The sequence below is a fragment of the Mastomys coucha genome, unplaced genomic scaffold (genome assembly GCF_008632895.1).
Source record: "Mastomys coucha isolate ucsf_1 unplaced genomic scaffold, UCSF_Mcou_1 pScaffold18, whole genome shotgun sequence".
Taxonomy (NCBI): domain Eukaryota; kingdom Metazoa; phylum Chordata; class Mammalia; order Rodentia; family Muridae; genus Mastomys; species Mastomys coucha.
Genome location: NW_022196900.1, coordinates 34,433,330 through 34,440,982, shown reverse-complemented (window position 1 = coordinate 34,440,982; position 7,653 = coordinate 34,433,330).

Genomic DNA, 7,653 nt, shown 5'->3' with positions numbered 1-7,653 from the left:
CACCGCCCTACTAGTTTTTCCTCTTTAGATATGTGAGCTATGATGTGACTAGCCACAGAAGTTTAAGTTTAAGTACCTAGTTGGGGGGAAAAGGAAGAGATATCCCAAGGAAGGGAAAATAGAATATAGTTATGGAGAAATGAATGGAAAGACAAAATAGGAAGATCAAATGGAGTGCCACCACTGCCCAGCAAAAGGTCACTTTTTTTTTTTTTTTTTTTTTTTTTTTTTTTTTTTTTTTTTAATATATTTTTTGAGACAGAGTTTCTCTGTTTAGCCCTGGCTGTCCTGGAACTCACTCTGTAGACCAGGCTGGCCTCGAACTCAGAGATCCGCCTGCCTCTGCCTCCCAAGTGCTGGGATTAAAGGCGTGCACCACCACCGCCCGGCTAAAAGGTCACTTTTTAAAAAAGTAAATCTAAGTAAAATATGCATGCCCAGTCATAAAGGAGGCAAAGGGAAAAACAAAAAACAACAAAACAAAAGAATAAAGAAGCTGTCTGCTGTATTTGACCCTAAGATAAAAACCCTGGAGACCTGAACTTCGATCCCTTCACACTTGCAGAAACACAATGTTGCACAAATAGCATTTGTTTTAATATAGCAAATTAGATTGTCCTGGTTTTGTTGTTGTTGTTGTTTGGGAGGTTTGATTATTTGGTTTTTTTTGCTTTTGGTTTGGTTTTTCGTTTGTTTGCAGTGTTTTTGGTTTTGTTTTTGTTTTTTTGAGACAGGGTTACCCTCTGTAACAGCCCTGGACCTTACTTTGTAGACCAGTCTGGCCTTGAATTCTCAGAGATCTACCTGCCTCTACGTGCTAGTGCTGGGATAACACCACCACACCTGCCTAGATTCTCCATTTTTTTAATCAGAAGGTTTACTTTCCTGAATTCACTTAGCACTTTTGAGATAATACTCAAAGACCCCAAGTTACTGCTTGGGACTTCTATTATAGAACCTAAAGGAAGGAAGAAATGATGGTGATGGTGATGATGACAATGATGATGTCTCTTTTGAGGGGAGGGTTTCTTTTATGAAGCAGGACTTTATGTAGCTGTAATGGCTAATTTTGTCAATTAATCAAATCTGGAATCAATTAAAACCCAAGCAGCTGGGCTGGGAGAGATTTTGCTTGCTTGGATCATTTGAAGTAGATCATTTGACTCAGACTAAATCCGGTGTGCATCTTCTGATGGCAATCCTTATAAAGGAAGAAGAAAGCTTTTTTTTTAAGATGTATTTATTTTATGTATGTGAATACACTGTCACTCTCTTCAGACACACTAGAAGAGAGCATCAGATCCCATTACAGATGGTTGTGAGCCACCATGCTGGGAATTGAAGTCTGGATCTCTGAAAGAGCAGTCAGTGCTCTTAACTGCTGAGCCTTCTTTCCAGCCCAGAAGAAAGCTTTTGCGTTTTCCTGCTTGTCCCCTTGCTGATGCTGAGGCTTTAGAACATACTTATTCAGGATTTTAGCATAGCCTAAAGACCAGCTAAAATCTCCAGCCTTGTGCACTGTCAACTATCAGATTCTTGGCCTTTCCTGCCAGTAGACAGTTTTGTACTAGCCTGTAAGTCACTCCAATAAATGACATAGCACACCACACACACACACACACACACACACACATTTATCCATTTTATCAGTTCAATACCTTTAGAGAATCCTGACTAATACAGTAAACCATCGTGGCTTTGTATGTGAGGTGAGCCTCTAACAAAAGTCTCTCCAGTGCTAGGTAGACAGTCTTGAGTCACCACATCAAGTAATTCTTTTTTTTTTTTTTTTTTTTTTTTTCTGAGACAGGGTTTGTCTGTGTAGCCCTGGCTGCTCACTCTGTAGACCAGGCTGGCCTAGAACTCAGAAATCCACCTGCCTCTGCCTCCTAAGTGCTGAGATTAAAGACGTGCACCACCACCGCTCGGCGTAATTCTTAATTCTTAAAATGTTCTGTTGCTTGTAAGTCCTGTCATTGAACTTCAGAATCACAACCTGTTCTGAAACCAGATCTGACCACCTGTTCTAAATAAGACAATCAAAGGGGGCGGGGAGTGGAAAAGAAATTATTTGAAAACAGAAAAAGTGGATTTATTTAATGTTCATTGAAAAGAGAGATTAAAAAAAGGAAATCAATGGATTCCCTGAGATTAAAATTTAAATGTAGAACTAAGATATGCACTTCTAAGCACTCATCATCAAGACTAGTTCCCAACAAACATCATTAATTAAGCTTCATTCTTATGCAATTGAGCAGTCTGACAAATTGCTAAAACTATGAAATCTCTTTCCTGGAAAGTCTCCCCTACGTGTGGTTGCCTTTTCCTGATCCCAGCATGAGATTCCTATTTCTTTCAGGTCCATTGTTTCAATAGTCTGAAAATCTGATTGAGCGATACTGCATCTCTCCTATTACTCTCCCCTGAAACACGACTTTCCTTTCTAAGACCACCAAAGACTTCAGGAAGTATCCCTAACTGCAGTCTTTGATGTCTCCAATGTGGATAGGACCTAAGGAGACCCAAGAAGTTGTACACTTCTATTTTCCTGTCCTCCTCTCCCATACTGTCTAACCTCAATCCACAGGTCTTCATCCTCTAATGAATGGTCCACATAGTCCTGAGTACCCCAGAGGTTCCCTGTCTTTCTTCATAGTTCCTCTGCCAAGTCGCTATCCTTAGCCCCACCCAAGGTTCCAGACTTTCCCCTGAGAGCTTCCTCTTGAACAATAGAGGCAGTCTTATTAAAATGGGGGGAAACCGGAAAGATCTTGTTTTCAGAGAGCGAGAAACCAGGAGCTACTTTTCTTACTGTGCACATTTCTACATGAACTTTTCTTTAAGCCTTTCTGAAATTACTAAGGCTTTTGTTTGGTTTTTATCTTGTTTTCTTGTTTTGTTGAGCACTTCGTGGAGTCCAGGCTGGTCTCAAGCTCTCTAATCCATCTAGGCTAATCTTGATCCTCTTGCCTCCACTTCACAAATTCTGCGATTACAGGTGTGAGCCACCACAACTGTTTTGGGCTTTTTGTTGTTGTTCTTATTGTTGTTGTTCAGTTGTTTCCAAATGCTAATGTGCAGAGGGTTCCATGAGACTGGATTTCAAGTAAATAAATTAATAAAATAAAACAGTACTGCCAGGTGGTGGTGGCACACGCCTTCAATCCCAGCACTTGGGAGGCAGAGGCAGGTGGATCTCTGAGGTCAAGGCTATCCTGGTCTACAGAGTGAGTTCCAGGACAGCCAGAGATATACAGAGAAACCCTGTCTCGAAAAATCACAAAAAACATAACAACAACAACAAAAACAGTACTTAAGGATTGATGATACACATGCTTGATGATTCTTCTTGTTCATTAACTCAGTAAATGAACATCCATTCATCGTCTGCCTCATGCACTTAATTATGCAGCCTGGTACTGATAGAGAGAGCTTTAAACAAGGTAGACCTGATGATAAATTGCCTCAGTGATGCCACTGGGTTCCCCCACCACTGACAAACTATTCCTATTGACCTAGTTTCATTAGCTATATTTAACATAAGAGGATTATCTGCCTAGCAGCTGTACTGTTTTAATCCGCTTGATCCATTTTCACTTAGGATGATGTATTTTATTTTTTGTTTCTTTGTCTTCCAGACAGGGTCTGGAATGTAGGTTTCATGTATGGGAGGCTGGCCTAGAATTCACTGTGTTGCAAAGAGAAGTATTGGGTACAAGGGGTATGGGTAGTACAGTATTCCATTTAACTTTCTAGAACCTATAGACATTTACATAGAACTCTGCAGCCTCTTCTTCCACAATACACTTACCGTGAGGTCATTATGCCTTTTTAAACCCCTGACATTCTCAGTGGATTTTGCTTGTTTTCTTTGGCACAGGGCTTTTCTCTAGACTTCCAGGCCAGCCCTTGGGGTTGGTTTCCTTGTTCCTGAGAGCTGCAAGACAACTTTGTCATTCTTTCATTTCAGCCACACCTTGCCTTGAAAGGACTCCAGTTTAGGTGAACAGTCTCTATCCTCAGTTTACTTCATACCACATACTCTGGGAAGATAATTGCCCATCCTATCAACTGTTAGCATAGGCTTTTAAAGCCTTCCTGGAGTTTACTAGCCCACCCTTTTGCTTTCTATTGATTTTCTTACCTAGGAACTCCAGGTTGGCACAAATCTTACAGACTTCTTAGTTTTTCCAGCCTTTCATCCCATCTTGATAGATTTTGCATTTTATAAAACAAATTAATTTGTTGGCCTGCATCATTTAGATTTGTCAGAGCTTCTTCTAAAGTAATGATTATGACCCACCATGGGGCTCAGGAACATTACTAAAACCCCATATCATTAGTAAGGCCCCTGTTGAATCAACCCCTACCTCCCTTTTTAAAACTCTCCTATAAACATAGCTCCATCAAGTCCAGTAAAATTGTCATCAATACTGCCTAATTCTCTCCTTCCTTTATGGTCTTCTATTCTGTGATACTCATGCAGACCTCAACTGTCAATAACCAGTGCCTCTAATGGATCCTATAGCCCGGTTCATCAGGGATCTGATTTTGCTCACATTTCTCTGCATTATGTAGCCATCTCGAGAATGGATGAATAGTTTTATTGTGCAGTTTCTGTATTTTCATAATTGAGATTGATCCCTTTTCCCTCCATATCCCAAAACCTTATGAACCAGGCTGTGACAGATTCTTTCATTGTTGTTAAAAATGCTTCCCAAATTCAAGCATTTGAGAAATAAAACACTATCAGAGCCTCTTACATTGTAACATTTTTAAGATTTCCCCCTTCTTGCTGGATAACATATTTTTTTCTTTTTCTTTCTAAGTGTTACAGGTTGGACCTTATGGGTGTCCTCTATATCAAGTTATCTTCAGCTCTTCACCCTCGTTCTCCATTCTTCTAATGAGTCCAAGTTTTCTGATCCCAGAAAGACTTTTTTGGCAAATATCTGAGTTGTGCTCTCTCTTTCTCTCCCTCCCTCCCCCCTCCCTCTTCCTTCCCTCCCTCCCTCCTCTCTCTCTCTCTCTCTCTCTCTCTCTCTCTCTCTCTCTTTCTCTCTCTCGTGGTTTTTCGAGACAGGGTTTCTCTGGGTAGCCCTAGCTGTCCTGGAACTCACTCTGTACACCAGGCTAGCCTCGAACTCAGAAATCCGCCTGCCTCTGCCTCCCAAGTGCTGGGATTAAAGGCGTACGCCACCACTGCCCGGCTGTGTTCTCTTTTTAAAAAAGCAATTAATTTTATATGTGTTTTTCCTGAATGTATCCATGTGCATCTTATGTGTGTGTGCTGACCTTGGAGGCCAGAAGAGTGTGTTAGGTCCCTGGAACTGGAGTTTTGAATGACTGTAAGCTACCATGTGAGTGTTAGGAACAGAACCTCTGTAAGGGCAGCAAGTGCTTTTAAGCGCTAAGTCATCTCTCTAGTCCCAATGGCTTGTGTTCTCTTTACCATTAGGCTTTGCAACTGTAAGGAGCAGCCAGCCAATACCTTTAGCATTCTCCCTTTTTTACGCTTCCCAATCAGAAGCTAATGTAGAGACTACCAACCAAATATCCTTTTTGCATTGTAATTCATTCCTTAGCCAAGCAACTTCTTTCTTGAAAGGTACCTGAGGAACCCCACTCTTCACTTAAAAAACTAAAATGATGAGGAAAGCTGTATGCTGAAACCTGATGGCTTTTATTCTGAAAACAAAGTAGCGCTGTTCAGGTACACTATACATGTGCTACAGGATATTTGAACCTGTTTCTGGTTAGGGTGTGGCTCAGCCCTTAGCACACACCTTTATTCCCTCTGGCTGGGATACAGATACACCCTTAGTACTCACTCTTCATCCCAAACAATGAAGGTAAAGTTAGTTTGTAGATGGAAGCACCCGAATTTGAAAATGATGTCTAATTAAGAAGCAGAAGCTATGATGTATCAGGGAGAGATGTGACAGAGTAGGATATGCCCAACTCTCATAAGAGAGAGGAAAGGAAAGCTACTTAGGAAAAGAAAGACAGTCCTGGAGGAAAAGAATACAGAACAGGAAGGAATACAGGAGAGTTCATGGAGAACAGTGCAGTAGAGTGGAGAAGGGGTGTAGAGCCGCACAGAGGAGAAGGAGGCAGTTTTACCAGGAAAGCTTTTCAGAGAGGGGTTGAAGAGAGCACTAACTAGACACAGGTCAAGACAGAATGAGCAAGAGAAAGAGGAGCCAGAGAATTAGAAAGGATTGTTAGAATTAGAGGCCAAATAGAGCAATTCAGAGGCTGAGAGAAAAGACAGATTGAATAAGTCAGATGGGAGAGAAGTTTGAGCCAGAACAGACCAGTCAGAGTTCCGAAGAACAAGCAAGTGTGAACAAGCGGCCAGTCTCAGAGGCTGAAAACATTCTAGGTCTAGATTAGATTATACAGGGCTGGTGAGATGGCTCAGTGGGTAAGGGCACCAACTGCTCTTCATTTCATGAATTCAAATCCCAGCAACCACATGGTGGCTCACAACCACCCATAATGAGATCTGACACCCTCTTCTGGTGGTCTGAAGACAGCTACAGTGTACCTATAATAAATAAATAAATAAATAAATAAATAAATAAATAAATAAATAAATAAATAAATAAATTAGATTGTAGAGAGCCTAGAAGCTTCCAGGACCAGGCTGAGGTTAGTAGTCTGAGGCAGTAAGCCTCACACACAATTGCAGCAGGAAATAAAAGTTGCATTTTTTTCCTTTATTTATACACATATATATTTCTTAACTCTGTAATAGGTAGACCTATATGTGAATATTCACAGAAATGGATTCCTTAGCTCTGCCTTGGGAAGGTATATATGTGCAGGTTCATACACATATGTATTTCGTAGCTGTGTCATAGGCAGGTATATAAGCACAGGTCCACAAACATGGTTTTCATTGTTCTGTCATAGGGATGCCTGTAGATGAAGGTTTATAAATATATATTTTCCCCAACTTTTTCAGGGGAATATATATATGTATGTACATACACACATATTTTTTTCCTTTATTTATAGGTTCACACACATGTGTTTCCTACTTCTATCACAGGTAGGCCAATAATATATACAGAAACATGAATATATAGTTCTTAACTCCATACTAGGCAGATATATATGTATAGGTTCATGCATACATGTACTTCCTAGCTCTATCATTGGTAGGATTTTATGTTCTAAGTTCACATACATATGTATTCCCAAACTCTGTCATAGGTAGGCTTTTATGTGTACACACACAGATATATTTTTCAGCTCTGTTTCAGGGAGGCCTATATGTGCAGGTTTACAAATGCATCTTTTTCTTAGCTTGTCATGGGTAGGTATATGTTCAAGTTTATGTACATGTATTTCCTGCCTCTGTCATTGATAGGCCTTTATGTGCAGGAAGGTAACATGTATTTCTTGGTATATGTATTTCTTATGTCTGTTATTGACAGGCCTAAATGTACAAGATCACAGTCATATATTTGCTAGCTCTGTCATGAGTAGGCCTATAAATGCAGGTTCACACACATGTATGTCATAGCTCTGTCATAGGTCAATATGTGCCTGTTCATACACATACACTTCCAAAATGTGGCATTGGCAGGTATATATGTGCAGGTCAACATACATGTTTCCTAGTTCTGTCATAGGCACATGTTT